We start from the raw sequence: 25,803 nt of genomic DNA, 5'->3' as shown, positions 1-25,803 counted from the left end.
GCAATATGAAAAGCCTGCAAATGTATGTGATCCTTGAGAAGTCTTGATAAGAATTCACAGAATCCGCGTAAAACAAATATTTTTAATATGAGCGCTGTAGGGTTATACGCAAAAATGCTTTTACTTAAATTTGATTTATTTGAGAAAGACAAAAAAAACGTTCTCCAATTTTTCAATATATTGTAGACAAAACTACAGCCTTTCAAATGCAATCAAAATTATCAATTTTTGTTTGCCCCTTTTGAGATATCGACTTTTGAAAAGGTAAGTGAAAATTAAGTATAACTTTTGAACCAGACAAGATAAAATTTCTTTCTTCAGCAAAAGTTGCCTCTAATCATGCTCTAAAAGTACACTGAAGGGTACTTTTGTGAGAAAAATCATATTAAAAAAAATATACGGAGAAAACTGCTTATGATAGTTATGAGTTGGAACTCACTATAAAATTAAAACGGTTTGAGATAAATAGTGAGTATCTTCAACAAAGTTGCTCAGAATTGATTGTTCTAGAATATTGCAGAAGAAAGTATCATTCTCTCTGAACTATAATTTGAAATAATGTCTACAACTTTGACATTTTAAGAACCACCCTAAAACCGTTTCAGCCAAAAGATGCAGTTTGTCACGCACAATAAATGTTTCTAAGACACCAAATCTCTAAACCTAAAGATGAATGCGTTAACAATTGTTTCTCGCTAATTTCACTTCCTGGACCACTGCGCATTGTTCGGTGTTCTACCGAGTCGCGTAAGGCTGTTCAGTGCATCTACTTCGTAAAGAATTAATGGCGCTGTTCTTTTCAGAGCGGTGCAAAGTACCGACTACAGTGAAGATCCTATTTTATTAGTCCCCGTGTTTGTCTGCTGCCGAATTTTCCTACAACAGATTTTGTCTGCTTTTTGACCCGATTTTGCCAGGCACATTTAGGAAAAAGTCATCTGATTTAATTCCCCTATGTCACACGATGGAATTAAAGCGAAAGCCTTTGCGTAAGTGTGTAAAGAATTCAAAATGTCGATGCTCTTAGTGTATTTAAAAAGTTTCGATCGTTGTTCAAACTGATGCGATAATAGACTGATTCCAAAGAGTATTGTAGGGGTTTACTTTATACCTTCGATAGTCTCAAACAATCTGAAACCAATATGTTCATATTTCGTCAGTCTTAAGTACATAATGAGGCTGACAAAATCGGTCATTGTATTCATTCTAAAAATTACAGAGAAAATCACAGGCATCTACAGGAAAATGCAGTTTGTAGCCAATCGATTAGGTGCATCAAATTTTATAGCACACCGCATTGAATTGAAATATTTGTTGATTAAATAAAATCTCTTTATTTTCCCAAATTATTGTAATTTTCAAGAGTTTAAAATTTTATGCTTCCAGAAAATGTAGCTGATATCAATTTCTATCGATTTTTGTATTTAACCCATTCATGCCCATGTTGTTTGTGGACAACAACGTTTTTAAACTGCTATAACTTTTGAATGAGGCAAGATTTGCTCACAAAAACAAGTAAGTCCAATAAATGTGACTATTGCCTTTCATTTGAGTATTAACAGGTCGAAGGATCAGCTCTAGAACTGAAGTTATTGCAATTATTCTGATTGGATTCCGATGGAGCAGTGCTGCCAGGGACAGTTTGCGTTGACGTCAGAAAATGAATTTTTCATATATCTTCGTTATGTTGCAATATTATTGAAAACTGATAAAACTTATCAATTTAGACTGTCTTTGGCTACGTTTTCCACCTAATTGGACTATTGTAATTATTCTAGGAGAATTGTATTAAGCATTGGAATGTAAAAATTGAGCAGCTTCTAGCACTGCGAGGGAAGCACCTTTTTTTACGAAAAAAGGCTTTTCGTGTTTCTTGATACCACCGTTTTCAAGGAAAAATAGTTTTGAAACCCTAGGTGTACTAGAAAAAAGTTGGGCATGAAAGGGTTAAATATTGGGATAGAAAAAAAAGTTTTTTTTAAATGCGGAAATTTCTGTATTTCCACGTATTTTTGTGAATATTTTGTGAGAACATAAAATTCTGGTTTTCCACAAACTGTAGCTAGTATCAATTGTAATTGATTGGTGTACGAAAATATGTAAATCATCGCATCGAATTCAAAATTATATGCTAATTAAGTAAAATTTCTGCACTTCTATGAAGTTTTCATAATTTTTTAGACAATATTTATTATTTCAGAAGCTGTAGTTGCTATCAATCATAGATGTGTAATGTAGGTTTAGAAAACATAATATGCGGATATTTGAAACAATTTCTTCGGACAACGGATAATCGAGTCATTTTCTACGGATAATCGAATATGGCCTGTACTCCGTGATTAATCAGTACAAGCGAAATTGCACAGAGAACCAACAAAAGGGGCTTGAGAGTAGTTATCCATCCTCATCGTGCACGTTTCGGCGCCGACCACGTGCTGACAGTCATCGGGGAAGGAAAGGAATGTTAGTGTAACAAATGTTGTTATGGAAACCGTGTATACCTCTGCAGTTCCACGTTTGCCACGGGAAGGAGTTTTTGTTAATTGAATGGGGTGAAGAGTTACACAAGTCTGGATTCACATTGATAAGTGATACGATCTATGCAGCTCTCAGAAGTGTTATCATGTGTTTATTGCTCTGGGCAGCTGGCTCCGAGAATTTATGATAGATTTATCGATAATTGAATTAATTTTGAAATGCTCGGTTTGTAACAAAAGTACCTTTAGCTCCGGACAATCGATAGCTGGGAATGTTGCATATGATTGAATTAAAACGGCAAATGAACGATTTTTTATTCCTTACTCCTTCATTCCCTCGAAACATGGCATTTCAAAAACAATACGATATTATGAAAAGCGATTACTTTTAGTGCCTCGAGACATTTGTCGATATATCTATGTAATTAAAGGTTTCGACTCAGACTTGTTATAAACACTTCAACACACGATGAGGGCTAATATCCCTCCCTCAGGATGAGGTAGAAAAGAATGAAGCAACGGGAGCATCTCTACCGTTGTGTGTGAGAACCCGAAAAATGAGAGAGTTCCTCTCTTGCTCAACGAAATGATGTAGATAAATATTTTCTTACGCATGGGATATTTGCTCCGTGGAGGAGAGTGTGCTACACCTCATGATGATTCAAGAGGAGTTTGTGATGTCCTCACATGCCTTGTGAGGAGGTAATGTTTAGTTGCTATGAGGTTTTGTTATATGGGTTTGATGCGTGTGTAAAGTTTATTTCTTATGTATTTGAAATGAATGTATAGTTAAGCGTTGCAAGAAGCAATGCAACTATCTAAATATATACATAGTTTTCAAATATGTATAGAGTCATGAGCCCCTTTTCACCTTATTACAATTAGCACTTAACCCATTTGAAACCATTAGTTAGAGTTGTGTCTGCCATATATTTGTACTATCTTTTGACTTAAATGGTAGTGCGATATTTTGGGCACCCGATTTGAGTTTTAGTTGCACTCAAACAGAAGTATTCCACCATTCTCGGGCCATTTATTATTTTACTAGTGGTTCTTAGGAACGAAGCAAACGTATTGGTGCCAATTTATAGAAATTTCATCGATTGTAGGCCTTGTAAGTGATAAAATAGTCCAGTGCCCTCCTTAAAGGGCCAAAATTTGACAAGCGATCTGTTATTAAAATATAATACTCGTTGAGGAAGAAGTAGTTAGGTATCAAAAATTGCGACCTTTTTTGACGTTTGGCACCCATAGCTAAGCTAAAACGTGACACACATGTTTATATTGAAGCAAACCGTTTATTCGTTACGCACTGTCCACTGGACAGTGTCCAGGTGGATAACCGGATAACATCATAATTCTTTTCACGGCGCTATAGTGATTTTTTTTAACTTTTCAAGTGAACTAGCATAGGTTATAGTGCAACACAAAAAGTTTTGAAAAATGTTGCATGCCCCCAATATAGCAGAATTAAATGCTCTTCCGAATTATTATTACATAGAACCATGACGTGCCCTTGGAAGAATGTTGAACCATTTGCATATTTGTCATGAAAAAAATGCAAAAAATGACAATTTTCTTATTATTGTCGCAATTTAGCACAATATTACTTTCATAACAGAATAATACAGCATACCTTTGGAAAGGTGTATTTTTTCTCTTTCTAGAACTTGCTAGAAATCGGCGCTAAGACTGGACAACGTAATTAAAGTTTTGGTGCCAAAGGTCCTAGAAAATGTTTTTGCTATAAGTGAAGATGATAAGGAGTAATGAGAGCAGCCTCCATTTTTTCGAATTTTTTATAGCACGTTGAAGCCAATACATTCGTTAAAAAATCGGTTAAAATGTTACTTAAAAAATAATAATGATGTTGTAAAGCGCTCCCGTAGGAACCTGGGCAATGATGTGAGAAAGAACTCTGCGAAATTTCTAAACGATTAGTATAGGAGGTTTTAGGTTAGTGTGTACACCGCATTTTTTCGATTTTCCTCCTGAAAATTTAATGTCACTCACAAAATTTTAATATTTTGCAATGAAAATTTAAGAAAATATTGTACAAATGTTGGATTCTTGTAATGGAATTGATTGAATAGGCAAAGGCTAACGTATATCCTACATAATTCATGAACTCATCTTTTCATTATATTTGCTAAACAATCTGTTCAAAAAATTATTTTACTTGTAGGGGATTATTTAGTGAAATCAGTATCAAAATAAGAAGCTTCGTGTTCTCCTCCGAATATAGGGTAAAGAGGTAAGCCCCTTACATAAAATAAACCCTATTATGGTGGGTGTACCACTAATTTCTAGGCCTACAATTGATACAATGCGTATACATTGGCATCAGTAGCTTTACTTTGCTCTTAAGAACCAATATAATAACACAATTGGCATTATGCTATATTTATCCGTAGTGGAGAAAAATTTTAATTAAAAACTATTTTCCTTCACTAACGAGAAAATGGTTTGAAACCACCTTTGCGCGTAAAGGACACAAAACCTACACACCAAAAAATAATGAAGTTTAAACGACATGTAAATCAATACGAATGTAAACATACAACGATTGAATCAAAAATTTGATTGAAAATTACGCTAACATCAATTGGAGCATCAAACAGCATACAATTTTACACTTTCATTCGTGTAATACTACATGTCATTCATTTTACAGCAGTATTCGAGTAAAAATACATTGAAGTGCATTGGTTTTCTGTTTAAAGAAACTGTAATTTTCAATCCACGTGTAAAATTATAGTAAAATTCGTTGAAGAAAGCACGACAAGTCGTGTGTATTTGTGGTGGGACTTAATTTTACATTTATATTCATGCTCCAAATATGTGCATGAAAATAAACTTAAAATTACAAAATATTTTTTTCTATGTATAACTAAAGTATTTATGGAGATGCGTTTCGAGTTCGCAAACAAAATTTGTGCTTCTGATTGAGTTGGTATGAAAGCTGTAAAATGTTCGTATTTAAGCGCAACGAAAACTCGATTCGAGTGTTCCAATTATTGCCTTACCTTTTAAACCAACGCGTTGATCAAAGATGGGAAAAGCTGCTCTAACCAACGGCTACCAATTAGTAGGGTGATAATAGAAACAAGACGAAAATAGGCTTATTACCCTAGCGTTGAAAGTAGATAATCAGGATAGTATACAATTTTCGACTATGTATAATTTTAAATATCGCTGTCGATAATTATCTCATTTTAAAAATGTATTGCCCATTGGAAATTTATCCGCATAAACTTTCTACTTTGACATTTAGTAACAAATAAACACAAACAACTTTTTTTTTAAACTTCATTGTCCATATCTTGTAAACTAACCAGCCAAATCAATCTATAATAGAGATAGAAACTAAACTATTTGATAACAACATTTTTTAAAAATTTTATTGAGAAAGAACACTAGAATAGAATCGAATATTATGCACCCATTTTACTTGGAAGCGATGTCAAGTTGTATTAGATATCAAAATTAAAATATTTCTAGAGAAAATTTTCAAAAGGATGTAAGTAACATCGAGAGCCTCTCTTTGTTTACTTTCTCTTTCGTTTATTACGACGTCATTACAACACTTTGCATTAATTTTCCAGTACATATCGAAAGCCGACGGTTTTTACTAGAATATTATGCAAAGAGTAGAGTAGTAAATGTTGAAATGGCCGAGTAATGAACAGATGAAAAAGACCCCAAGGAGAATCTCTCATTGTTATTTACGTCCTACACACCAAAAAATAATGAAATTTAAACGACATGTAAATCAATACGAATGTAAACATACAACAATTGAATCTAAAATTTAATTGAAAATTACGTTAACATCAATTGGAGCATCAAACAGCATACAATTTTGCACTTTCATTCGTGTAATATTACATGTCATTCATTTTACAACAGTATTCGAGTAAAAATACATTGAAGTGCATGTGTTTTCTGTTTAAAGAAACTGTAATTTTCAACCCACGTGTAAAATTATAATAAAATTCGTTGAAGAAAGCGCGATAAGTCGTGTGTATTTGTGGTGGAGCTTAATTTTACATTTATATTCATGCTCCAAATATGTGCATGAAAATAATCTTAAAATTACAAAATATTTTTATCTGTGTATTCTAAATTTTCTCTAGATTTATCTTCTATTATGGTGTTAATAAGTTTGACGAATAGGATTGATTTTAAATTTTCCGAGCTGAGTTTTATCTGATCGTTAGTTAGTATTTTCCCAAGGCCACTGAATCCTCGCTCAATTGAAATCTGTGTACAAGAAGTGCTCAAGCCTCAAGGTCGTTTGGCACAGTAGAGTCAAGTCTGGGTCCTCCAGTCTCTTGGATTCCCACCACATGATGATATCCGTATTCCACGAAGCACTGATCTACACCACGAAAATTATACTTATATCCGCATCCTACGCAGCAGACAAAATCCCATTAAAACAAGAGAGGGAAACAATCACTCTCGCGCTCCACACTCTCAGCATTTTTGAAGAGGAATTCCAACCCATCTTCAATCAGTTTTGCGCTCTCGCCTTTCCTGTGTGATGCACATAACATCCTCTAATCATTGAACAAGTCATCACCTCTGATGATGAGTTTGCTTGTTGAGTGGGAGAAGAGTTTTTTTTCTGCTATTGGCGAGGTGTGTGAAGTCCTCCTCAGAATGTTGATACCTCACCTCATTTTAGCATCATGAGTGATGCTCCAGCAAGCCTGCGGTTTCGTAATACACGCATTATTTATCGTGCATGAATGTTGGTCTTATTATTAAACATAATTATGTAATGGCTCATTGATTCTTATGCTATAATTATTCGCGAGCGTTGTTATGTTATCTGAGGCATATTTCAAACGATATAAAATAAGTCCTACCGAAAAACATCAAACGACCAACTTTGTATGTCGGATATGCAACCGATGAGATGTGTACATGTTTTCCCTACTTCAATTTCTAGAACAAGATTGAGAACAATAAGAACGAAAAGAAACTGATTTGTCATCTTTTGCGTCAATAATCAAGCTACCATATTTTTATACTAAGGAAGAAATATGGTTAACATGACAGTAATATAGCACATGTACTACTCCAAAGCATATGCAAGTACTCAATACAATAACAGAAAATTAATATAATTTATTGATGATTTAATGAACTAGAAGTAGACCAATGAATATTACAATAAAACCTTTGTTTTTCATGCTGATATGACTGCCGAAAATGGTAACTGGTTTTGTATTCCACTTGCAAACTGTTAACTCTCAACACTCATACATCATTCAAAAGTCTTCATTCATTCAGACAACACCATGCGTATTCCCCACGCGCATTAAATATCCAGTGGATTAGTTTCCTAGTTGGTCAGAAAACACTAAACAAACAAAGAAATTCGTTTGCTCACACTTAAGAAATGCCAGCTCGATTGGCATCAACCGGAGGATTCCTTAGAATGCCATCAAATCCAAGAACATTTAAGGGGGGTGGGGGGGTGTAAAGGTTTCAGTGTGAAATTAAAAAAACACTTTTTTTGCAATTTTTTAGAACTTTGCGTGAAGCGAATGGATCAAAACTTTGGTACCTTATAATTTATCATTTCAATAACATTCCGTAATTTTTCTATGCAAAAATATCGACCATCGACTCGGTGATGAAGCTTTTTGTAGAACGTCTGTGGAAAAAACATGATTTGCGGTATTACCTGCCATTCAAAAACTACTTAACCGATTTCTTTCCAACTTTGCATACACATTCTATGTAAAAAATACCTAACACCTACGTTTAGTTTTTGAGATGATTTTTCAATGAAGGGGGCTTGAAGGTTTCTACCCGTACTGACGAAAGTTCAGACAAGGCGTGTGTTAGTGAAAATGACACTTTGCTGGCCATAGCTGGTGGCTATCTGGAAACACTTTTTGTTAACAGGGCTGTATGTCTAACGGCTCAGTGAAAATGTATTTGTCGAAGTAGTATCACTATTACAAATGTTCCACAGCTAAGTACCAATTACTCCTTTCTTTGAAATTTCGTTGCATTAGTTTTCCGATTTATGCGATTAAACCTTCCTTTCGCTGGTACTGAAGCCCGCATGATAGTGTTGACTACTGGGAAGGTATCTCCGACGACCGACATCCTTTAAGGCTTAGTGGAGGCCGATTTGAATATTTATCCGATGGGAAAAAGAATGCCGATAAGTCTCGCTTTCGATACAAATTACATCTAATACACCCGGCCCCTCGATGATCTTCTTCCGGACCATATACAAGCCATTTAACATCATCGATATATCGCGTGATCTAACTAAACAACACTCGACCGTGTACGAAGAAGTATTTTGTCTACGTACCCGCCCGGAAAGTAGAGGTTGATGGTGTAGTCCCCGAGAAGGACCTTAATTGCGAAATATGGGATTAGCTCCTTCCAGATCCCTTTACTTCAGTCAGTGAAAATTTTGATATGCAAGCAATTGCGTTTAGCAAAAATCGAGGAGTGTAAGAGAACAACATATATTCCTTCAGCCTCGTTTTAAGTTTTTAGCCGGATTTGTTCTTCCAAAATTTGTTCTTTTGAACCGGGCTCGTTTACTTGTTCGCCTTTTTGTACCGCGGGGCATGAACTACCGCCGTTGAAAACAATGGGGCCATAGAGTTACACATTGTAGAAACAAGGCAAGGTGTGGAAAATGCGGAGAGAATCAAGAAAACTTTTTCTTCTGTGGAGAGACTCCGAATGAACTGTCGACATATCCCGCACACAAATTATATGGGGAAAACTGAGAAACGCTGGGGAGAAATATTAAAGAGGGCTACGCCACCGGCCACGACTAATTTCTACGCTAGCTTATTCACTAAAGAGCGAGATTCTGACAATCCCATCTAATGTGCTTATAAGTTTTCGAAAGAGGAGAAACTTTTCCTCTACTAAGCTTTCTAGTAAGGGCTGACAGTTTCCCTTGATGGGTACTATTACAAAACCGAAGTAAATGGCTCCTGGCCTCGAAAAGGCCACATGGGACATACTAAATTTCAAGTGTCTCTATATTTCAGTACTATTATTTGCATAGGTTTTACACAATCACAGGCAAAGATTAACTTTTGCTTCCATATACATCGCACCTTTGCTGGTTCTAGAATACTTCAACTCTCACGGTATGCCATGGGGTTGTCTTCATTCTGATAACCGATCTATCTTACTGCATAATATTCGCAACAATTTCAATATAACCATCTTGAAAACAGTGAAAATGACACGAATGCAAGGCACAAATCCCCGATTACAAACGAAGAAAGTGCCATTTAAGCCAATATATTCTGATTCTGATTCTAAATTTATCGTTGTACCCAACCTCATTACAATTAGTGTGTCCATTGCTTGAAAGAGCTACGCTTCCACTATATCCGAAATAATCGAATCAAAATAATAAATTCCTCCGATGGAATTGTACAACGTTTTGACTGGCTTGATTTTCTAAACTGCGATTAAAGATCAGACGAAACGAAAACCCGGCGCAAACAACCGTAGACGGTTTTCCGCTCCGTTGTGAGTAAAGAGTGCTCAGATTTGTTAGCGAAAAGATCCTATGAGGATCGCCCAAATTTTTCCGAATATACGCGACGTTAGAAACGCAAACTAAAAACTTGATGAAAGCTGAAAAACGCGGTTATTGGAATCGCTTCGTCGACGTATTAACGAGAGAAATAATACGTTGTGTACTCGATTCAACTTTTGATCGGAATACACGGAACTAAGAATCCTTTATCGGTGACAACAGATTCACATTCAAACGACAGACGTTTCGCGATGAAATTACATATAGCAATGTATATAAACGTAAGAATTGTTCCTATACCTACAAATTTATCTGACAGCAAAGATGCTCACACTGAGCATTGTAGTGCGCATATCACCGTAACGTTTGTCAGATGATGAGAGCTATGAACAGCTTTCTCAAACAAATCCTGATTATTATCCCACATTTTCAAGAAATTTGAATTATAAAACAAATAAATTTGTATCTGAATAAACATATGAAATTGAAATGCATCGAGAATATCAGATGCAAGAATTTTGTGCGCGAGACCAGGCCCGATGAGAGGGGGAGGCAGCCAAGGCAATTGCCCTGGGGCCCGGATCGTATTTGAGGGCCCGCGATCTTACCCGAACGATTGGCGAACATGTCCGGTATTCATAGAAGATCAAAAAATAGCAATAGTAATTTCTTTGTAATCATTCGCCTTAATAAATTATTATATGATGAAAGTGTATAAAATGAAAACTTTATTTGATAGTTGACATTTCTTAAAACAAACGTTCCTAATGGAGTTGTCTACTTTGTGTACAAGTTTAAAAACGAGTTTTATTGCTTGAATCGACGGAATAAACTAAAAAATATTGAGAAGCCAATTTAAAGTATTTTGAAGAAAGCAATAGAGCGCCAAACAGAAATGTAAGCGTACGGAAAAACGCATCCGTCCTCTTCTACGTTCGCTTTTTGCTGGTGGTGCCGGTTGTTGGCTTGGAGACACTGGGCGTGATTGTTGTTGAGTGAATATTTGTTACTGTCAGATCCGTAGATAATGGTTTTGTGGTCCTTTGTGGTTTGGTATAAGATAGGCGTACTTTTCTTAGCTGCTTTTGCATAAAGTTTTCCGTGGTGCAGTGTCTTTTTGTAGAATTCTCGCATAGGAATTTACCATGGTTGCATAGCCAGTATTGTCTGATGAAACGTCCCATTTTTGGTTGATCCGCATAAAATGGTTACGTATGAAAAAGTTGGTTTGTACGGAAGCATTCTCACCACAAGAACAAAGTTAGGGGTAGCCGCGAATATGCGAAACTACAGCTCTTATGGAAGCCACTTCTCCATATCTTGATATAAATTTGTTATTCACGATGTCAGAGGCGCGTGGAGATAATTCGTGAAAGCACATCTCTCTAGAGCCCTTGCCTATGTATACGGGGATAATGTTGTTAATGTGGCAGCTTTCGTTGGTGTGCTGCACGTTGTTCTGCGAATGTTTCTTTATGTTTGATATGGTGCACAAGCACAATTTGCACATTTAGTAATTATTTCACTTCCCGAGTAGCTGGTCTTACAAGACATTTCCAAAAATCAATTGCAACACAATTGTATCTATAGCGGAACGATTTTTAGTTTCTACTTCTGCGAGATGAGAAGGTAGACTGAACTTAATTAACAGATGGTTAAAATTGATAAGCTTTTTTTATTTTTGTATTTTTATAGCACGTTAAGTTCAGTTCGTCCAACAGCAGCAGTACTCGGTTGCCTACTGTACTCGAAGTTGTTTAATTTGCGTTTTCTTATTTCTTTCTGTGTCTATATTGTTGTCGGATCATACATATTCCCACAGCATATAACAATCGGCTCCTACGTTAGCCATATCACATTGTTTATTATTTAAACCTGGATTAGAAACGGTTTTCTTGGATTCAATATGAGATAAACTTATATAAATTGAAAATATTTTTGATGTAATAATTTTAAACGAGAATTTCGAACTACATCTGCTACCTTCTCATTTTGCAAAGCTAAAAACTGCTCCATTGCTACCAGCAAATAAATCAATCCGTGTATCGCTTTGTCTGCACAGTAGAAGCAAAATGTCGTGTTCCAAATAACTATGGCCAATGTTCTCACCCTACAATTTCACCATGTTAGACATAGCGTGCTGGTTATGTTCCAGGCCATCAATCAACCAGAAGTGTTTGTTTCGCGGAACGAAATATATCCGCTCACTGTTAAAATAAAAATTCCAAATTTCTCCGGGAGTTGGAAGTATTATTCCTGCTATTGTAACACCTGCATTTCGTTTAGAAGTGCCAACTGCTTTAATTGTTTAGTGTCGTTACCCAAGTAACCATAAGCACTCATTTAAAATTCTAGATAAGCTATAAGTTAGCATTTCCATTGCTAACTAGCCATATACAAGTATTTTTAATGCTTCAATGCACCTAAAATGTAAATCATTAAATCTAGCACTATATCGACATACAGAACATAGACATCGTGCTAAAAAGCTTTTAAGACAAATGCTATGAAGCTAAGCTGCTCTAAGTGCTAATATAGAATCTTCTTATAGTGCTTTGAGACACCGAACAATATCCAATAATATACGTATGCGTTCCAATGGTCACCTAAACTCGTATGCCTTCATGTAATAAATGATGATGCAATAAACTTAAAATCAAAATGCAAATTCTGTACGATTTTTCGAAAAAAAATGCAATTGCAAATATAATCCACAATAGACGTTTGCGTAATTTCAACCAACATCTAGGTAGAGTTTGGATTAAACCAAGTATACATGCAAATCTTCTCACAGATCAGTGAAGTGATAAAATGCGTATACCAAATTGAGACGAGATTTTCGACTGCGGACCGAATCCCATTTCTATAGGCACTAATTCGTCAATTTGAACAGTTGGCTTGTCATATAAAGGAAGAGAGGAAGCGTGGGTGGGGATTCATGGCAAGGCACAAATCTACGATCAACAAGGGGAACGTGCCATTTGAGCTAGACGCTACTGCTTCCTGATTCCTGAGTACCCACAAATTGAAAAACTCGTAGCTATAGTCATTATATCCGACTTGGGTACCACGGAATATGAAGGTGTCGAAATTCACCTGTCTGGCACGCTATCTGTGGATGTGGCAGTATGAGTCAACCGGAGACCAATAGAAACCACGGACTCACGAAAATTGTCAAGAAAGGTCCGGTTCGCAATGACAGGCCATTGCCGGTTCGCGGTGGCATTTACTTTTTTTCACTTTGCATGTCCCGTCCCTGGGTAAAACTAACTGTAGCGAAAATCTACAGTTTACGTTCGAACGTCGTAGAAGCCATTAGAATTTGCCGCCGGTGATCCAGTGTGTTAGTTTCTAGAACGAACGCTATCGGTAGACAATGAATAGCGCTCTCAAAATTGCCTCCGCCACTTATTTGTACCGCAAAACCATTTTCATGGTAATTTGAATTGAAATGTTCATTTCGTATTTAGGAAAATTTTCAAAAAAGTGCGATAAAACAAATATACGTTTTGTAATAAATTTGCATGAGTAAAGCTGAAATATGATTGTCTGACTAAACAGAAGAAAGAAATTTCCTGTAATAATTTGGATAAGAAGTCACCCTTGCGGAAAAATTCCCAACGATATTAGACGAGCGGGCCTTTGTTGTAGAGGAGAGCCATTCAAATACCAGTTTTTGGAAAACGTCGTCAACGGCGGAGTACGATTAGTTCAGTTACAACAATGAGAAGAACCCGAAAAACTCAAAAACCAATTTTTTAAGTTTAATATGCCAATATAGCATGGAAATTATCATTATTGGTGACCTATTTATTTCACTCAGTACTGTATCATGTGACGTACATAGGTCGTCCCTGAATTGCAGTAGAGACTGATACTATTACCATGTTTTCACATATTTCTAAACCCATCCGCTTCATTTGCAGACCACTTGTTCCAATTACCGTCTCCTATTAGTACAATATATAGACTAACGTGGTCATCGAAGAGGACTTACATCTGCAAAAAAGCAGCACTAAACACTGGCGTTTGTGATGAACATCCGTAGGAGAAGGGTAATGTCCAATGACGACAACAACATGAAAGTTCTAATTAACTACGAATACAGCGATGGCGACCAGCTCAGCAATGGACCATACCACAGACCAGCATCAGAGTGCTGGTGGTTATTTTTATCCTCCATCGAAGGCTTTTTCCATTGGCCTTTTCTCTAACTTGACTATGTGTCCATAATTGATTATGGATGCATTTTCCAGAGTATTTATTTTGAAATATATTCACAAATGAAGGAAAATTCCCCTCGCCATTCCATATTCGTCATAAGACAGTAATTGATTATCTTTTCAAAGAGGTGCTGCAAAACAAAAACCAGTTACCACGTTGATTGACACAGCAATGACTTCATTCGAAATCTGACAAATCGTTTTCAGTGCCATCAGCATCGAACCTTGCGAGCAAACGATGATGGCTTTATCAACAGTAAATAATTACCTCACGTGGCACTGTCGAAGTAGGCATGCACCTTTAGCCGCAACAAAAAGGCCCCAACTGCATATCTAAAAATAAACAAACTCGGTTTCATTAGCACCCAATCAACGGATTCCGAACTCCGTGTACAGTGAAACAGTGAAGAAAAGACGCACATCAAACGATGTCATGTCCTGGCTGAATTTGACCAGTTACAGTCGGCGATTTTTATCACTCGTATCACGCCGTTATCGTGCCGGGCTGATATCATGATTTTACTACCAACACCGAAAAGACGACAGCGCGATGCAATGAGTCAGATACGTTGTCGAGTGTTCCTTTTCGCAGCAATGAAAGCTCAGTACGGGAATGTTTCCCCCACGAGCTGGGGATGGTCGGAATCGAACGAATGAACTAGTTGGCGGGCAAACTTTTCTTTTAAATTTCGTTTATAAAAAAATCGTTAAAAAATAAATGAATCTTAGTTCAAGAGATTGAAGAGTTGGAAAATTGTTACCTCCTACATATGGACTTATCCAGCTGTGTTGGTGTTGATCCTTTTTGGTGCTTGAATTAAGCGAAGTAAGCGACCGGCTTCTCCTATAATCCCAGAAGCTGTTTGTTTGCCTCCAAATCCAAACATCAAAACGGCTCAATAGCAACACAGTTGGAATAGTTTATATGTAAAAAGTAACAAAATTCCAACTCCTCAAATTCTTGAACTGAAATTCATTAAATTTCTTTGGACTGCAGTATAAAAATGCGACATCTCAGTGTGCGTTGTTTAAACGACAGATTTCTCAATGGATAGATAGGTAAACAATAAAACAGTAATAAATAATAACAGTAATGGCTCTTCCAGACAAGAATCCGTTTCAAGGTAAACCACAAACTCTTCTCAGAAGATTTCTTCAGTTTTATTGTGAATCGCAATTTATCCAACACATGCCGGAAGCTCGCGAAATTCAGGTTTTTTGTCACACCCCTAAAAACCCGTTGGCAGCCTCACACAAGCACTCCAAGAACAAACATCGCGCACACCGGTGCGGATCAGTTTATTTCCGACCCTCGACGCGAATCAACGTTTAAATTAAGGCGCGCGCCTAGTAAGTGCCTACCAGTTAGTGAGTGTGAGCCAATCATTGCCCCGACCCGTATAAATTATAAGAAGATACACACGTATATAATCAGCTGTCTCAACCACTGTACAAGTACTGCTTCCCGATCCAGCGACGACTGAAAAGGCTCCAAATTGGATAATCGACACTGAGTGCTCAGTTCAGTGGACTCGCCATTTTCAGGCCGTATGTACGCGCATTAAAACCTGACCGGTTCATGGATAAACGATAATTCGGAACCTTTTCATCCACGGAAATCGGTGAATTTTGCTGTTGCTAACATACCCCGGAAAAGTGATTCTTAACGACGACTGGCTACCCCATAAAAGGAAAGGAATTTAAATATCATCTTACGGCAGTCTACCTTGTGAGTTGAGTGAGTGAATTGAAAAATATATGCTAAATGTTTCCTCATCCGCCTTCTCCGCCACATAGTCATGGCCGGACGGTTGTACGGCGAGGAAGAGCAATAAGCTTTTACGCGGGAGCAAAGTTTAATACATAATAAAAACAATAATAATGAGTTGAGACGAGCAAATGCTTGAAACACGGCCAGAGCCGTCAAATCTGACAATGGTTGAATGAAGCGGCGCGACGGGGTTTCGTTTGAATAGGGCAGCACGTGGATCAGCTGCGAGGGAGAGTTTAGAAGCATCTGTAAAAGTGTATTCAATTATGCGAGAGCATGCGAACCAATTGCTCGGATCACTTGCTGTTGAATGATTGCAGTCAATTAATATTATAACATTTAAATTGCGTTCGGCGGCTCTGGTCTGACGCGAGGTCAGTGGTACAGCAATCAGTGAATGTTTGGTAGATCAATTCGAGCCACTTGGTGAATATAGTTATGGTCGTTATTCAAGTTTATCAACAATAGGTTGTTTTGAATGTGTTGGCATACTGCATAATTCTACTTCAAGGTTGTGTTCCGATATGTGTGTATAGAATGTGTTTCTTGTTATGTGAACATAATATCATATGAATAGACTGATGCAAGGAATAAAAGAAAACTCCGCTTTTGATGTAGAACACATCTAACCTTTCAATATAAGACCCTCGTTTAAAAATTGCAACAGGCAATTTCGAGTGAGTGTGGACGTTTTCTACTCTCATTGTAATGAAGGGAACGACTCATTTCTTCTCTAGGTACTTATCCGAAAATAATTTCAACAAACTTGCTTTAAATTTGATGCATATTTGCCACTAAAAATGTAAATTTGTAATTTAATGAAATTAACCGTGCACTGATCGAGTTCATTCGTCGTTTTCTACAATGAAGTATTTTCGTGCATTGTAAATACAGTTTCGACCCGTTTTTATAAACTCCCGTTTTTATGCACCCCCGATTTTATGTACTTTTTGTACCCGATTTTATGAACCTCCCGTTAATTCATTATTTTATGCCAGTAATTCAGGCCTACAATCTTACAATTGTATTCAATTAAGGTAATGAGTCTTGCATTGTTAGGTAGCAGTCAAAATGTAAGGTAGTTTACCCAATTTTGGTCCTATTTAAGGTAATTGAAAACTAGAATCACATTTTGCTTGAATTTTCAAAAAATATTAATGCTGTGTGTTTTCATGATAAAATAACATACTTTCGTATATTCTCCGTGGAAACATAACAATTGTAGTAACGTATGTAGTAAAAATTGTATATTTAGCAATATTATATCTTAAATTTGTCGTAGTTCATGACAAACTGCAAACAAAATTTAAACCAAAGACTATTTTTTGCGGACTATCTGTAAACACCGGTCCCGAGGGTACAATTTAGCGCATATTTGTCTCAGAGACTGTGATGTCTGTTCTTTAGTTTATCTACTCATATAAAACGATCTCCTGCCAGCGCACTTGAGTTATAACTAAACAAACTTCGAATTGAATCAATAGCTGATTCTTGTTCATGTTTTCTATTGTTATCTCTTATGTCATCCAAGCGGATTGATCTATTCACTTGTAAATAGGAACAAACCAGCCAGTCCGAACCAACGAGAATGGGACATGCCAGCCGAAAGCCACTGACCTAGGCTCAAACCGCCTATCTCCATAATAAATACGCGTGCCGGTTCCAAATTCTTTGATATCCGTTACGGAATGTTGTTTGATGATGAAAACCCTTAAAACATAACAAGCCTGTTTTTCCCACTGTTGAAATTCTACGCAGCTCCCACAAATAAAATAATCAAAAAAGTAAATATTAAGTGTGTCAACCAAGAGATGGGTACGATATTAAAAACTGCAATAGTGAGATCGATCCTGTACAACTATTCATCTCTGTCATCGTTTCCAAAAACTTAAAACATGGCGAACTCATCCATTTCCGATTTTAGTAAAACTTGAAGTCGCTTAACAAGAAAGCTCTCAGTGCAAACTTTCGTAAACAAAATGAATAGAAAACATAATTTGTGTGGATGGTAGATGGACCAATATGCTCAGAATTATCCGATTTCTGTCAGATTTTCCCACTGAGCATTTTTCGTAAAATCTTCCGCAAAATTAAATTTTTCTAATGAAAAACTGGACTAATCACACTAGAAACGTTGATTATGAGCGTAATTTTAGACTGTAAAGCTTCATTTGATCCACCGCACAGTGGCACATCGTCATACAAAGTTGTGACAAAATTATAAACATTGGTCTTTGTGGCTAAAACTTGTGGTTTTAACTAAGTTTGGGTCGCTGAATCCATTTCTGCTATCAGTTTTAAAATTCCATATTTAATTTTTTTTGACTACTTTTATGTAAACCCATTTGAATGCGTTGGTCGTTAAAGAGTTAATATGAACATTAATCATAGTAGCCAATCACATCGGATAGCAGAAATGGTTGACAAAACTAGTAAAAATCACTAATTTTTCAGTAATATGATGTTGTTTAGGCAACCAATTTGTAAGTAGATTTATGAGCTACAGGGCGTCTCCATATGGGTATTTTCAAAAACATAGATATACCAACTTCGGCGCAAAAATGCACAAAATGAGCCCTGTATATCTTGAAACTAGACTAAATTTTGAGTCAGATTCATGATAAGTGACCCATGGGAGACCATCTCAAAAATTGGAAGACGTATAAAGCTAAATCACTGATATGATATGAAATTTTTCAATGGGGTTTTTTCGATGTAGAACAAACGTAAATCAGTTTTGCATAAAAAACTACAAGGGGCAGCCCTATGGGGTTGCACTGCACGAACTGTAGACGTAGGACTATACTACTTAATGTAAAATATTTATTTTCTTAGTACTTAGTGTGTGGGAATAAACACCCGGACCGGTGAAGAAAAATCAAATTTTAGATAATATAATCACATCTCATGTATAGAACAAGCTTTCTAGTTGCTCTCAAACAGATCCTAAAAGTTCAAACACCCATGGATAACCCCAAGTTTGATGTGTTTCGATGCCACAGGATTATAAAATGGTTAATATTACGTCATGAAAATTCAATTCTTCCGTGACAATTGTTTTTGCCTGCAAAATGCCCTGTGTGTATGCAAAGCTCATGATTTGTTGGGATATTAGCATTGATCGGAAAATACTTTCCAACGCTGCGCATTGCATACATACAGAACATTTTGCAGGTCACCAGAAGCTGTTCATTTTACCACCGCCACATGTTCATTTTACCCACTCGCTATAAACATGTCTCATTTACGGACATGTTTGGAAATCAAGAATCATGTTTGAAAAAATGTGTTTATGACAAAGTATTTTTACCAGATATGTACAAAACATGTCTAACAAGAAACATAAGGTGATTGTAATATCTCATTCACTTATTAGTTAGAAAATAATGACTTTGCTTAACGTGTTCATTTTACCGCCACATTACATTCGCCCCAAACATTGAACCCAACCGTACAATGCAAAATGAGCCAACGCTGATGATGATGGGTAGAGCGAAAGAGACAACTAGTACCACCACGTCACTATTAGCGCATTTCACCAAAATTCCACGCGGCCTTTCCCGATTGAAAGGAACGGTCGCGCTTAGCCCATCTGTCATAATATCGTGATTTTGCATAGCGAAGAGCTGAATGATAACACATTTTGTTCCAAAAAACAGCCCTGCGTTATGCAACACTTTGTGCAGGTTGATTATACCAGTTGCAAGTGGGGCCAAATTCACCAAGTTCCGTAAAATTCCTTTTAAATTACAGAATTGATAAAATTGCTTAGCTGAGCTAAACTAATTAATCAAATCCTGTTTTAAAAACAGTCCTTGCGTTTAAACCAAAATGGGAAGCTTATTACTACCACTACATTACATAATTTCAAGCGCAAATAGCAAATACATGTGCTAGTTAAACCAAAAATTTACTGGCAACATTACAGCGGCATTTAGGAAGCAGTTGGAGCGGTCTCCTGTTGGACGACACAGGGTAGCGTCACTCCACAGCCAGTGTAACGGACTTCTAGCTCAGCTACACTGGCTGTGAAAACACAGCGCAGTGATCTGCTTCGCCAGCCGTTCAACAGGGAACTGAGCGTGTCTGGCCAAGTCCGTTCTTTTAATAGTCGATGATGTCGTCATTCATAGAAGCGTTGCGCGCTAGGTACACCAATCCGTCGTACAGGGCTTGGGAAGCGCTATCTTCTGTGTGTTAATACGCGATATTTTGACAAGGTTGTATATTATTTAATTTTTTAATGCTATGATATCAAAAATCTTTGGGTTTATCTACTGGAATCTATTCTTAGAAGTATTTCGGGGCGATTTGCGCAAAAAATTTGAAAATTTATCGTGAGATGGCTGAATTATATGCGTTTAAAATTGGACCACTTTTCGTTACATACCATTTTTGTAGAATTTGCAGAGTGCACCCCCATATCGAAAACAAAGACGTAGTCCTACGTCAAAATCTCACGTCCATAATTTAGCATATTCATTCTTCTTTCTAGTGAACGTAAAATTGCTCCAATCGGTTGTGCAGTTCTTGAGATATCGCCATGTGAAATTCTAAGGTACTGACAATTCTAATGAATTGAATTGAACAAAAATCCTCGACATCACTTGCTTCAACGACATGTTAAAAATTCATTTTTCATCCGATTATAGTAAAATTTTGAAATACCTTTATTCAAACTGAGAGAAAAATAAAATAAATATTTACAAAAGAATTACAAGACATTGATTTTTGGGGTTTTGTCACTCGTCGTGCCACTGTGCACCGTTTTCTCTCCAGATCACTAATTTAATTTTCATCGTCCATCGCGCTTTTCTTAGTTATCAGTTTTAGAACATAGGCATAGAATGGCAGTAAACTACCAACGCTCTGTGTCTAATTTATCAAAGAAGAATTTCTGCATCTCATTGTTAAGGAGATTAACTCTTAAACTTCGTTGACAGACTGCATTGTCATTCTAATTTCAGATCGATCCTTTGCTTGGAAGTTGGATTAGATAACTGTCGAGCGGTTCGGTTGAATACGATTTTTTGCACTGATACGGCATTAGGTTTAATTTTTCTGCAAACTAACAACTTGAGACAATTCTCAAGTTGCTTCTAATTATGTAGGATGGAAAAAGGAAGTTAAAAAAAATTCCCGATTTTATCAACTTCCCTGTTTTATCAACCAAAATTTTTCGGTTGGTTTATAAAAATGGGTTATTACTGTAGTAGGTTTCGTTCATTTTATGAACTGATTGGCCGCTTGTGAACGAAAGTTTTCGTAAATTTCACATATTTAGTGTACATAGCACGAATGTTGTCGTTGTTAACGACATTATTTTTCGTGAATGAAACGAAATGATTTGTTTATTTTAATAAATGTTTGTATATATTACGAACGATTTCGTTAATCGCACGAATTCCTTTCGTTCATCTTAGGGAAGTTTTCGTATTCAATAGCATGACATTTTTTTTATTCATTTCGTTTATTTGATAGGCACACATGCGTTAGCTTGGCGGTGCCAAATTCTTTTGTTTTTACATTTTGGATATCTTAAAACTAGGAGGTTACAAAGTCGAAATATTTTTTTTTATAAAAGAGATATAGATAGCCCGGAGTTGCTGAGCCAGCTCCGATTCAACGTACCACCTAGACCTACCAGACGAACTGATTTCTTTCGGTTACCGATGTATCGTACACTTTTTTCACAAAACAATCCGTTCAATGTATGTTGTCGTAATTTTAATGATGTAGCTGACAAGTATGATATTAACATTACTAAGACTACCTTTAAACATAGAATTATTATTAATTAAGGAACTGTCTGTACGAGAAAATCGAAGACCAATATAAATAAATAAATAAAAATTTTAAAGCTATCTTAAGTTTAGAAATAAGATTCTATATACAAGAGAGGGGGCAAAAGATTTTCTTTTATGAAAAATTTTCAAACAAGGAATTCAGTTTGATATACAAGAGGGAGAATAGTTTTTTACGAAATATTTGACAGTTATCTTAAAACTAACAATATAGTTTGGTACACAAAAGGGAGAACAAATATTTATGAGAAATTTCACAGATGTCTTAAAACTACGGATACAATTCCATTTACAAGATGGAGGACAATAGTTTTAACAAAGAGTAAAAATTACAGCTATCTTAAAACTAGGAATACAGAATACAAATTTGATTTTTTTTTAACGAAGACTTATGCTTGGTCAAGATATTCAGAGGGTGGCTTATTTCCACATCAGTGTAGCAGCAGTTGTATCAAGGACAGGGAGGAGAAGGCGTAGATGGTGACCGGGTGAGAAGAGCAAAACTTGCAACTTTCGGGCAACCGGGAGATCAGCGAAACAAATTAGCGCCTCTGTCTAGTAGGTCGGATTGACGGATGGTATTCTTCGGACCCGCGGGTAATCCTTGAAAAGTCATCGGACCTCGAGTCGCTCTCGCTTCAGTTTCCGTAGTGGTAAGGGCGACGGCGGTTACATAGTGGCACTCTGGAGCTGATCGGTTCCACAAGGCAGGAGGAAACTTCTATAAACGAGAAATAAAAGAGAGGGGCTAAATTGGGATATTTATGGTTATTATGAAAGTATAAATAAGGGACATATAGGGGAAATCGTGAATTGCCGGGCCCGAAGGGAATTCTTTAACTGAGACCTGGCATCCAAATACCCGGCGCATACCCAGACAACGTGCTCGATGTCGTGATAGCCCTCGTCACAAGCGCACAGACTACTTTCTGCAAGCCCAATACGCCGCAAATGCGTATCCAATGTGTAGTGGTTGAACATAAGCCATGACATTACACGTATGAAATCTCGACCCACATCCATCCCCCCGTGTGTTGACCATTTAAAAAAGTGCCGATTTTAATGTCATTTTCAGATTTTTTTTATGAAATTAGTTGAATAAATATTTCACAATTAGTATTATAAAGGGGACGGGCATAGCGTAGTTGATAAATCAATTGCCTTGTACGCAGCTCTCCTGGATTCGATTCCCAACCCTGCACATAGTGTTAGAGATTTTTCCAAAAGAGATTTCTCTAATCCGAAAAGAGGCGAATGAGGGTTAAAACTTCTATAATCAAAGTTTAAAAAAATAGTATTATAATTACCGTTTTACAAGATCTCAATTAATCTTTATGTAGTGTCAAGGAAAATTCCGGTGTTGTGTTTCGCGAAAGAATATAACAGTATCTTATAGTTCGAAAATTTCCCATACAGCTCGTAGAAGTTCCCTGAAATGTAGAGTGCGGTTTACAGAGTTATTTCAAATTGGCCCGAATCTCACAGAACCTCTCGAAGCTTCCTAGAATTTCGTAGAAATTCTTCTGAATTCCTAAAGCTTCTTAAAAGTTGCCAAAATTCTACTCAGAACTTCACTAGAAATAGCAGAAATTTTGTCAAGTTTGCAGAATTTCCCTGAAACTTTCTTGAATTTTGGAGATCTTCCTACAGGCATCTCTCCAAAGTACAAAAAAAGTCCATGTAGTTCGCAGATCTTATACGCAGGTCGCAGATATAACTGCCCTTGTGAACACAAAACTCACAATTAAATATTCGACTACTTCCAGCAGCTTAATTTACAAAACCGTTTCACCTCATTTGCCAGGAAGCTGATATTAAACCAATGTCCTTATAACGTATGCACCAACAGACGTTGTAATCATTAGAATCGGTACACATAAAAATGATTTCTGATAAGATTGTATGCTACTTTGTGAAAAACCGCCTCTATTTTCTATTACCATTTATTCATCAATTTTCAAAAAACGTGTTAGTTTACTAGATCTCCGTAGAAATTAGTAGGGGAGACTGAGAAGACTTTATAGACTTTATCCCCGGGGAGACTTGATCCCTTCATCGTAACTCAAAGGCGGATCAGAAAACATGAATCGAATATACTAGAAAGTTGCGCAGTTTTACCTAAACATAAATTTCTTTAAGGCAAAAAACGAAATTAATAATTTGTAACCAAATTTTCACAAATTAAGAAAAAATCACCCGCGACATACTATACTTACTTTTACGTAAAGAATTACAGGGGAATGTCAATTATATAAGATTTGATCCCTCATGATTCACCATTAACCCTAGAACGTTGCACTTGCGTTTTCCCCCCTAGAACGTTGCACTGGGGTACAAATGCACGCGTTTGATCGCAATTTTCGTAGGTAGAAATGCAAGCAAAGGAAATGTATAGTACATCATTTTCTTCGCTTTTTAATTGCGAAAGCAGCTGTGTGAGTGTAATTTGTTGAATCAATAATACATAAATTGGATTGAACAAAAACAAAAGTGAACAAAATCGCTGTTCTGACGAATTTTCAACCGATTTGAAAAAAATCAAATGATTCTAAAAGTTGAAAGAATGGTATATAGAAACGATATAAAATGGAATTTCGATATTTTTTAAAAAGTGCAATTATTTCGAAGAGTGATAGTTTAAAAGTCGGGTTTTGGAAAATACCACGAAATGGGGTGGAAATTGAAATGAAAAAATATGTCTGACCAGTAATACATTGGTAAAAAGAAACGTTACTGTTACAGCAGTTACTGTGCGCAAATTATACTTGCGAGCCATTGTTTTGAAAAACTGTAAAAAATAAACAATAAAAATATGCAAAAATGATAACGATTTTTTTTGTACTTCAAAATTAAATTAAATTAATTGAATAAATAATTAAAAACGATTTTATAATACTAATTGTTACTCACGTAGCAAAACAACCAGTCTTTATACTGGTATTGTCACGAATCACATTTCCACTGACAGCACGAAACCTGACGAAACGATAACGGCAACCGTACACTGGGGTACAAATGTACCCCACGCCAACTTTGACACCTGATTCCACGAAGACTGTAAGCAAACTTGCTATACCACCTTTTCCTACTCTTACTAGGAAATCTTAATTAAATTATGGTTAGGGTCCCAGGTCGAGAAATGCCGAAGTCTCGTCTTCACACGGTTCTAAAGAAGGCGTGTGGTACATTTATACCCCAGTGCAACGTTCTAGGGTTAAAACATAACAAAATTCACACCATAAGAATTGAAGTATTTGTTGCCAGAAAATAACAAAAGTCATTTGTCAAAAATAAACGCTTCATCGTACAGAAACTTAACTGTAATTGTTTACTACAGTATGAGTAGTAATAATGTATTCCACATTTGAAGTTGCTCAGCCATAACAACAGACAGCTTTCAAATAATTGATTTTTGGGGAATTCGTATAAAAAGTCAGGTGAGAGATGCGTAACATTTAGTAACAAAAATAACAATATATAATCACAGAAAGCCAATCAATTCCGCAACCCATTTTTAACATTGAATAGGGTAAAGTACCTATTTTGACCCTATTAGGAAGGGTACCACACTATTTCATTAATTATTAATTTTATGAATTAAGCGTCTTTGCTTTGTTCTTAAGAACCAATATAATAACAAAAAGGGCTTGAGAATGGTGATTTTTTTCTTTTGAACGCAGCGAACACTGAGATCGATTGCCCCCATCATCACTCTACCATTTGAGCCAATGCGTTCAGCAAAGATAGCAGACGTGGCTTTAACCAAAGGTTTCACATGGGTAGGATAAAAATAGAAAAATGTAAAAAATAGGCTCATTACTCTAAATGCTCTTTTAAAAATATTTTTGAAGGGGAATCAAGTGTTTCCAGAAATGATCAATGTTCTTGTCCAGTGTAATATGTCCATGTATTTTTTATGATTGTCAGTCATCGCTAGAAACTTTATAAAACTAAAAAAATGCTAAGTTTTTTTTATCATTTC

The 25,803-nt window shown here is 36.4% G+C and overlaps 1 protein-coding gene across 6 annotated transcripts in view; it reads left to right on the top strand.

The window, feature by feature from the left end:
• LOC131689062 (uncharacterized) overlaps positions 1-25,803 on the top strand; it is a 63,277-nt gene that overhangs the window by 12,645 nt on the left and 24,829 nt on the right. The window contains exon 1 of one of the 6 annotated variants that reach the window (XM_058973834.1): positions 15,530-15,975. The exons of 4 other annotated variants lie outside the window; for them this stretch is intronic. The gene's annotated coding sequence lies outside the window, so the exon portion shown is untranslated. Of the gene's footprint in view, positions 1-15,529; positions 15,985-25,803 lie in introns of those variants that run through there. One more of the 6 variants, XM_058973833.1, reaches the window with a different exon arrangement.

Source organism: Topomyia yanbarensis, chromosome 3 (genome assembly GCF_030247195.1).
Source record: "Topomyia yanbarensis strain Yona2022 chromosome 3, ASM3024719v1, whole genome shotgun sequence".
Classification (NCBI taxonomy): domain Eukaryota; kingdom Metazoa; phylum Arthropoda; class Insecta; order Diptera; family Culicidae; genus Topomyia; species Topomyia yanbarensis.
This window is presented reverse-complemented; position numbering and strand designations above follow the sequence as displayed.